Raw genomic sequence first — 10221 nt, 5'->3', positions numbered from 1 at the left:
TGGATAAAACCTAATTTTGATTTAAAATCTGTCATCATCTCAAGGTCAGTAACCTAATATCGATCCATATTCATGTTTCCTGGTCTGACTCTGGTCCGTGAAGGTGCAGTCTGCAGTGATGAGACATTTGTCAGAGAGGTGAAGGTTATGGTTCAGTGCTGTGATCTGTTGACAGTGAGTGACAAGACCCCTTTCCTGTCTCCTTATGTGTAACAGGACCCCTGCACCTGAGCCTAGCCCTGACCCTGTGACCTTTGATCCTTCCTGCCAGGTCATTCTCATGCCACCCTGACCTGCCATGAAACCAGAGAGCACCACGGGAGAGAGGAAGCAAGCCAGCATCAAACGGTTAACCCAAGTATTATTAAACTTTTTGGTTCATAACTGAAATTAGAGACTAACCCTAACCCTCTACCCAAAAGAGAACCGAACGGAAACTGAGTTTCTAAGTACAATGAAATACAAGCACCAAAAGTAAAGAAGCACAGATTTATTACTATCACTTTGTCATTTGCAGTGTGTAGTGATTTATATTATATTTAACAAAGCCAGAGGACGCTTGTTATTAACCTGAAAAATGATTTATTATTTTGCCAAAGATTTCTGCAAAGTTTTCATCCATCCATTGTTTTATACACATTTCTATAGTTCAGGATCATAGGGGAGTTTGACAATACATCCAGTGAATTAATGGATGCCATTTATTGCCCTCAACTTTACTACTGTAATATGAAACACAAATGACGATTAGAATTCTAGATTAGAATTTTGAAAGAAATCTCTAAAATGTGAAGCCATATATGGATTAAAGTAGAAATAAAAGTTCAATAATTAAATAAATAATTAACTTAGCAGCACCATGCCTCAACCACACCTCTAACAACTTGTCGAGCTACTTACCTGGCTTACCCTCCTGGTCCTGTTTGTCTTAGTCTTATCAACCGACCCACCCTCCCTTCTTCCTTTCCTTTCATCCCTTTCCCTTCATCCATTCACTTTCCTGCCTCATTCCTCTCTACCTCATTCTGCTCATTGAATCCATATGCATACTTCTGCCACATTTCCTTGTGGTATAGTCTGGAAGCCTGAAGAAATTCAGGTGGAAATACACCTGACACCCCAACTCCGAGGTCTGAAGCAGCACATTCTTCCAGATCAGACGAACAGATGACATCCCCCTCCACATCTATGTCCATTCCTCTACCCTTAACCTCAAACCTCACAAATTTCCATTAAGCCATTAAGTGAATGATATGGTCCTTGTGATGTGTACTTCACGTCCCTGCCAGAGCTGATCTAAAATTATTGTTATCAGAAGTATCAAATATATATACAAATCATTTCCAGTTTAGTGAAAAGACCAGGCTATTAGGCCAAAAGTGGGAAAACATGGATTGGTAGAGAACCACATTCAAGTATGTCGCCATTTTAGAGTCTTAAATTCACCTGAGCTGCATGTTGTTTCACTGACAGGGAAAACTAGTACACCTACAGGAAAAAAACTCCACTGAGAGGGAATCAGGGCGAAGGCTGCACCACTGATCTCAGTGCTCACCACTGATCCCTTCTACAATCCACAACCTTAGGGTTAGCCAGAGGAACAGAAATGCATTACGCTCCACTGTAACTTCAGTCAGCTTCACATCCTCATGCTCATGAGGACAGTTTGATTAAGACAAACAGATGCACAACGGTAATTTACTTTTGCTTTTAAGTCGCAACACTTGATGGAACTGACTAAACAGAACCTCCATGTTAGCTCCCGCCTTCCTGATAGAGAAACATGCCAGATAGCCAAGGACACCCACCCCCGGTCTGTATCAAAGCATCTGGATACACTGAATGCACGTTGTTACTTTGATGCTCACTGAAGCTGTGGAGTGAGATGGAAGATCAGCATCTTGGAATCGTCAAGGTTAGCTGTTAGAGCTGTCGAATCTGTCCTTGCTTGTGCGTGAGTGTGTGAAAGAACAGCACTCTATCAAGGCTTCTGTCTACCACTCAGATTCTTGTTTGAAAGTGTCCCTGCAGTTTAATTAGAGATGACAGAGCAGCGAAAGCTCGACTATCAACACAGGAAGGAAGGAATTTTTCTTCTGTCATTTGGGAGCAATGTGTATTGATTCTGTTACTGTTAGAGCTAAATGCCTAAATCTAAACCTTCATCTGAAAACTCTATAAAGCCTTAACTCTAAATTAAATGGTTAATCTGGGTACTGGCTTTCTGTGTCCACGTGGGACACAAATCTCCACAACGTGACTGTATAAAGCACTGTCCAGTCCTAGTTTGTCTGGGATTTGGTCCCACCAGGGTCTTAAAATTGGGGCAGGAACAAGACCAGACTATCACTGATATCACTAAGCTCTTCTCAAAACACATTTTTTTTTTATTTCACCTCTCCTTTCTGGCAAAGAGGAAGTTCAGGACGAGAAAGATCCTTCATTGTTTATTCTTGTCTCCTTCCACTGGTCAGCCCTGTTCCCATTTCACTCCCCTGGGGTTGGGTGGAGGAACTCTCCTCTCCTCTCCTCTGTTGATGTAGATGCTATAGATACATGTTTATTGAAAAAAAAAGCCTAAAACAATTGACAAACAAATGGGTTATTAAAAAGAAAGAATATGCATTTCATAATGGAGTACATCGGTTTTCTATATATAGAAGTGACTTAGTTCGATAACGTAAATATTGTAATAATGTAAATATTACTCCTGCCTTTGGCCTTGGTCCGGCCAGGATCATTGGGAGGCTGCTGAGCCTGGTTCTGTTGCACAATAGCAACAGCTACAACAGCAGTTGAGTTAGAGCAGCCAGAGGACATCAGAGGGGAAACCAGTGCATATTTCAAAGTTGTGTTTTTGTACAGTAATCAGTGAGGCCCAGCCCCCTGAAAGATTCTGCTCCTGGCTAATGAATCTTAGCTGTCACTAAAAATTGATTGGTAGGTGGATGTTGTGATAGAGTAGGTTGACATTGTTAATGGGGACACTGACATCTCTCCTTGAGATAGGGAGCAGTTGTATATCTGTTTTGAGAAAAGCAGGTGCCATTCTGACCATTACTATGATAGCCAAGGTTAGAGGAGATCTGTGTGACTCCATACACACAATAGATACAGTACAGCAGAGAAGCCTCTACAGATTGAAAAATATAATAATATATAAATATATTTCACATGGTCCAAAAGACAATAATCAACCTAAGACAATGGCCAACTGGCAAATACCTTATACCGCAGATGCATTGAGTATGTCGACTTTGAAACTTGGAGTATTTATGTCAATATCCTGAGGGCATGTATACTAGACTACTGAATAGACTGACCATTGATGAATAATATTCTTCACATCAATAATTACATTTTTAAATATGAATACAGAGACATAGAGTGTTTTGTTTTTTTGGCATGTGTTGGTAAATAGGTGCATGATATGACCCAGAAGGTGATCGAGAGGGATTAAAAAGGCCTTTTTTGTTTTCCAAGTTTAGCTAAATAACCAAAAGTCTAAACTTTGATGGATGTTAATAATGGACATTTTGGGTAGTGATATATGGTATAATAGCACCACTATTTTTCACTTTGTCTTCCAAGTTTGGCCAAGCTGTGTTTGTGTTTTTCAAATCTGTCTGATCATCTGACTGCTTATGTTGATCTAGCAACTACAATTCAGCAAATAATAATACAATGTTATTATGACTCATATGATTAAGAGGTCTCGTGTGTAGTAGGATTTAGTGACATCTAGTGACAGGGTTGCAAAATGCAACTAAATGAATACCCTTTGCCTCACCCTCCCTGTTTGGAGGAGCCACTAAATTGCTTGTTCTAAGGTCAGGAAAATGAAATGTTTCTTATTTTCAGGTGTTTATACACTAATGCAAAACATGTTTAATTTCTAAATCTGAACTTTAATTAAGTAAAATAACTCTTTAAGTACTATCCAAATGTGATGCTTTCCCTTCGACTGTCTTTTCAGGATGGTAGAGCAGCTTTATGTGTCATAAGAACTTCCCTTTGGGCAATGTGTTTTGTCATTGTACGTGCGTGTGCCACAAGGGGTTCCTGTCCCACTGACCTCAATGGAAAAATAACTTGATATTAACATAACTGCTTCCGTTTTCTCCTGCTCTCCTTCTCCCAGTCTTTCCACCCTCAGCTCTCTCTCTCTCTCTAGCTCTACCTGGTTTCCGCTGGTTCGATCCTACCTTTGTCTCTTTGTAACTAATATGACACATAAAAGGCCTCTGACAATAGAAATGGTGCTAACTCCGAATCAGGCTTCACCTGATACTGAGGCTTTACTCATGAGCCTCAGGGTGTGTACACAGAGTGGAGGAGGAGGGAGGAAGGAGGAGGAGGCAACCACAGCTTATTTATCTTTTTCATGTGGCTTTCTCTCTTTTTCAAGAAGCTATCAGGCTCCCTCCTCAGTAGCTGTGGGATTGTTATTCTGTTCAGGTGAATCTTTTGTCCGTCAGGAGGAAGAGTTTAATACTCAGACCCCTGGGGTTAATAATAGGTTTGACCTCACAGATAAACCCATGTGTGTCTTTGCCTCTGTGTGTATAAAAGTGTTTGTACATGTCTGTGTCTGCTGCTTCCTCTCCTCTTTAAGTTGATAGTCTGTGTAATAAGTTGTTTTATAGATAATACCAATTGTCTTTGACTGTAGCAGCGCTGCGATAAGCTGCCAAACACTCTGGGCGCTTGACTCTTTGTTCTTTTTGATGCGCCTTGGTACATGTTATTATTATCATTAAGGTTGGATATTGTTAAGTGGACACCTCTGTAGGCACAGGGTAAAAGAGATAGTGCTTTCTGTTCGTCAAATAAGAGCTACATTAATCCTCATGTTTTCAGTTAACAGATAGCTGCTGTGTTGAAGAAAAGACTGTCAGAGCAAAGGATAAAAGATACAAATGAGGGGAAACTTGTATCTTGCAGTCTCAAAAGACAGCGTCATAGACACAAACTGCATTCAACACTGCATTAACACACAAGCTACAATCCTATATACTGTACTGAAAATAGCTCCGAACAAATATTGTATTAAACTGGAGTAATGTTTTCTGCAGGTTAATTGGTGACTGTAAATTGCACATCAATGGTTGTTTGTCTCTATGTGTTAGCCCTGTGTTGAACTGGTGAACTGTACAGGATGTACCTCTTGTACAATGTCAGCTGGGATTGGCTCTAACCACACACAACCCTGCAGAGGTATATGTCTATGTGTGCTTTAGTTGCTTTATTTTAGTTTCATCCATCTATTTTCTGTAACCCCTTATCCTCATCAGAGTCACGAGGGGCTGGAGCCTATCCCAGCTGGGGGGCGAGAGGCTGGGTACAAGTCACCAGCTCATCACAGGACACATGGAGGCAAACAACCATTCACACTTACATTCACACCTACAGACAATTTAGACCAATTAACCTGATAAGTGCATGTCTTTTTGGACTGTGGGAGGAAGCTGGAGTACCCAGCACACGGAGAAATAGAAACAACCAAGGTTCGAACCAGGATCCTTCTTGCTGTGAGGCGACTAACCACTGCACCACCATGCCCTTTAGTTGTTACCTGATTATCATTTTGTTTGAGCTCATTGTTTTTTAAGAAGGAATATATATTAAACAAACAAATAAAGATGCAGATTTCACATGTAATGAAAAAATGTAATGCTTTAACTTACAGCCATTATAAATACAAATTTCAGTGTAAATCTTCACAAGTATAATAATTTTTATTTATCAATATATATACATATACTACTGCTCAAACCTTTAGAATCACCTGTTGTTTTAAAATGTTCTTCTTTCTTTTAATAATGGATACTTTAATATAGATAATAATATTACATAGACATAATTTACAAACCTTATTTACACTTTAATATTACATAGACATAATTTACAAACCTTATTTACACTTGTAGTAGTAGCTTTGGACTATGGACTTCCATTTAGCTGATGCTCTCTAAGTGTCTCATGACACCACCCCAAATACCTTTTGATTTTGAATTAGTTTTCCAGTCCAGACTTTTTTTGCTGGTTTTGCATTTGTTCTTTTCTTTTACATGAAGAATTTTGAAGAAAAAAAAAACGGCGGGGCATTGCATCTGCTTACTTGCCCCTAGTAATAATGTAGGAAAAATGACACTGTAAAATGAGGAAAAAATACACTCCATTGTGGAGATCAGAGAACAGTTGAGAACATTTTAAAGAAAATGGGGTCCTCTGGTGGTGAGGATCTTTCAGAACATACTTCCAGAAAAAAGAGAAGATGGAAAACACCAAACAAGCTATTTATAGTGCAGGTGAAGCAGGACATTTATTTTTTTCTTAAATCTGCAGAATATCAAGAATTCCACTCCACTCCACATTATGGTCTTGTTTCACACAAATATCCATATAACCACCATAAGATCCTAAACTGCTCTCAGCTTAGCCCTGTTTTTGAGAGGGGTCTCAATTTCTCAGCTTATACAGTACACACACACATGTCTGACAAGTAACCAAATAAAGTTTTTTGGTGTTTGTCATGACTTCAACTTTCAGGGAAACGTTAATGAGGTGCCAAGAAATAAGTCATGGTATTTTAAGTGTGTGTGAGTGTGTGTGTGTGTGTGTGTGCTTGTGTGTGGGTTAAGTTGACACTGAGGTGGAGCGCTGAATCCTGTCCAACAGTGATAAGGCTTTTGATGACAGGGCTACATTAACCTACCTGACACACACACACAAACACACACACGTAGTATGGTTGGGGAGGGACAGGGGAGTGTGAGAACATGCTTTAAGAAGCCTTGGCTCTCTGTGTGTGACACTAAATCCCATTCATAGCAACAAACACACTGACAGAGAGGCAGGCGTGAGATGGAGGCGCAGAGAGGAGGTTTATTACACACCAACATGACATACAGGAGGAGGAGGAGGGAGGAGACTGTGAATCTACCAAGACACACACTTGGCTGTCATCTTTGTACAGAGAAGGGGAAGAGACGATGGGAAAAGCTTGCAGCGAATGATACTGTGATACCCGCAGGAATGTGTCCAAATGTAATCCAAATACCCCTCCAAATGGGTCAGAAACACAGTAAAACCTGTTAATCTAAGACTATATTGCAGACAAAAATATCAAATATAACTTGGATTTACTATATGGAGAAATTATTAACCTTCTTTGTTACGGCTGTTTCAGATCAAATGCACATGGGTGGAGTTTATTTGAGGTGGAGTGCAAAATGAAGAGCAGCACATAATCCCACAAGGCAGCAACTTTAAAGACTCTCACAGGAGAGGTCTCTAACTGTCTCCATCTTCAAGCTGTGTTGCAGTTCATTCCAATAGTAAAGTATATAGTACTGGAAACCAGTTTTGACCAGTTCAGGATTGGTATGAGGAACTTTTCGATTGAACCTATTCTATGATCTGCTGTCATGCTATTTTCTCTAACCAAATAAGTATGTTAGATATTTTGACAAGTTAGATAGCAAGGCCTTATGAATGAAGACACGGGTATGCTGATCCCTTCTAGTCAGTGATGATTAGTGAAGAACATACAACCTTTTTATATAACTTACAATGGTGTGTGCAACAGCTATTATGTGTAATAAATCATATTACAATGTGGTAGATAGTGTCCAGTGGTTTAAAGGTAATGGCAGTATGATCTCTCCATAATCCAGTGTAGACCACAATGTGGGTTGTATAATGTTTTTCCATCTTAGAAAGGAGAAACTGCCAAGGGTTCCAATTTGAATATCATAATTTGTAATAACATGAGTTTTATAGGAAAGTTTTCAATCTAACTAACTTCCTGAACATCATTAATGCTGTCCTGTATCAATTCAACCTCCATTTGGAGTGTTAGTAGATTTGGGAACATCAATAGTTTAACTCACTTTTTGTTGTTTGGATTTCAGATCTAAACAACTTTGCTGTGGAGGTTATCGAGACATATATATAGCAGACTATAACCTGAAGGAAGCCTAATTTGCAGTGTGGCCAATGGCATACAAGGTGGTATCATCAGCATATAAATTATAGTGCTGAGCTGGAAAATAAATATTATTCATGGACAGAATAAATAGCAGGGGTCCTAATATTAATCTTTGAGGAACACTTATGTATATCAGCTATTTGGAGATTTAATTTGAAACCATTGTCAACAACGACAAAAGCATGCCAGAGAGATATGTTTTGAAACAGCTGTAAGAAGAATCAACAAAAACCACAGAAAGAGGCTTATTTAACAAAATGGTCAAAGCCTTCCTCCTGTCAGTGACAGATTCCCACTGGACGCACATTGTGGAGGTTGGAATACTGAGGAGGAGACAGAGAGATGACGAATAAAAAGAGCAAGATGGGTGGAGTAAAAAGAGATTATGAGATATGCGTGATTCTGATCATTCTCCATATGGTGCAGTAATGACAACCCTCCACCCCCAAACCGACCTGCTCCGCTCACCAACATGCCTCAGGGTTTCTCCCCATGTTTGAGTTTATGTGTGTGTGGGTGTGGACGCCCTGTACCTGTCTCATTTACCTCCTCACAGCTTGCAAGTGTGAGATAGCTGAAGGCCAAAAACAACACTGAAGTACTTTTTTCTTTTTCAGTTTTTTATTTTGATTAAAAATTGTAAATAAAACTACATCTGTGTATGTAAACTAAAAGTAAAATCACTTATAAAATAAAGAAATAGTGGGATTAATATTGTAATTAAAATTGCAGCAATAGTTGGATTGCAGTAATATATTGTATTTTTCAGTGAATTCAGACTGTCCCATTGTTGCTTTGTGTAAACTCAGTTAATGCTTAAATACTATAATAAATTCTGAAACCACAGCCGGAGAATGAAGGGAATTCAAGATGGTGCTGATGCTGAAATTGTTTTTTTTTTTTTTGCTCTGTTGTTGTTCTAAGAAAGAAACGATGATATCACTCTGTTGTTGCCAAATTGTAACATAGCTTATGCAGAAAATGTTAAGTGTTAAGTGCTATGCATGACTGTCTCCATCTATCTATATAATCAGAGACAGCCAGGCACCCAGCCAGCCAGACAGCTGTGAGAGGCGACAGTTGTCAGGCCAGCACCAGAAAAACCCCCTTTTGCATAATTGAACTGTAACCGTCTGTCCTGTCATCAGCAACATCAACATCCAGGTATCTCATCATTAGTCAGCTATAACTGTCTGAAATATTATCACTTGGTCAGTGTATTACATAGCCATCTGCTGTGAACACACATACGTTTAAATGATCTGTTTATAAAATGAGTATGTTAAAGTTGAACTTTAAGCATTTAGTGGTACAGAGGAATACTGAAATCATTCTGAATATGTTGCTGAAGTATTATGACATTTTTTTTTTAGCTTTTTTAGTTGATCAACCTGCCTGTTTGAGGGAAAATTAAGTAATTTGCTGTTATACCTAATTTATTAAACACATGCAAACATTTGAACAAAATCTTTTATTGACAAGCCCAAGCGTGTTTATAATACACACTATCTTCTTATTCAATGTCTCTCTCTTTTTCTAAGGTCAGCAAGTTACAACCAGGACTTCACAGTACAGTTGTGTCAACTAGCCATCTAATCACAAATTGGTGCATTGACTTTTCTATCGTCCAAAACATTAAAAAAACATTTTCTTAAAAATATCCTGTATGGATACTATCTAATCAATCCGTGGCTCCTCCAGTCTGCATGTCGAAGTGTCCTTGGGCAAGATACTGAACCCCAAATTGCTCCCGAAGGCTGTGTCATTGGTGAAGGGAAACGTGGGTTCGCCAGCAACTGCCCCAGCCGTGGAAAAGGAAAGAAGCTTTCCTAGTCTGATTTATGGCAGAGCAACCCTCAGAAAGGTGTATTACAGTAGGTACAGTCTATTTTCCATTTACAATTTTAATATTCTCTCAACCAATGATTTGAAAATTCCGAAAAATGGTAATATTACGTGATCATTTTCTAGCTGAAACGAGGTTAAGAGGGCCTGTAAATATAAGTAAATAAAACTGTACTAAATTGTAACTGTAAACATGAATTGATAGTATAACACAGGGCCATAATGGAGGACTCTGATGTGGGCAACAGGCTGTGACGACCGACAGACCAATTGCACAAAAACATGGCGTTACCCTTGTAGAAGGGTCAGACAAACCTGAAAATAATCCTGTGAAATAAATAAAATCATTACATTAGCTCACAAAACAACAACAACCAAATAAA

General features: G+C 39.0%; 1 long non-coding RNA gene across 1 annotated transcript; it reads left to right on the top strand.

Moving 5' to 3' along the window:
• The first annotated feature begins 226 nt into the window (after positions 1-226).
• LOC113748023 (uncharacterized) lies at positions 227-9730 on the top strand. The gene is made up of 3 exons (XR_003464062.1): positions 227-348; positions 9028-9157; positions 9535-9730. It is a non-coding gene; the product is annotated as an uncharacterized LOC113748023 (long non-coding RNA).
• Positions 9731-10221: the final 491 nt, after the last annotated feature.

The sequence above is a fragment of the Larimichthys crocea genome, chromosome XVII (assembly GCF_000972845.2).
Source record: "Larimichthys crocea isolate SSNF chromosome XVII, L_crocea_2.0, whole genome shotgun sequence".
NCBI classification, from domain to species: domain Eukaryota; kingdom Metazoa; phylum Chordata; class Actinopteri; family Sciaenidae; genus Larimichthys; species Larimichthys crocea.
Note: the sequence above shows the minus strand (reverse complement) of the source record. Positions and strands in the feature narration are given on the sequence as shown.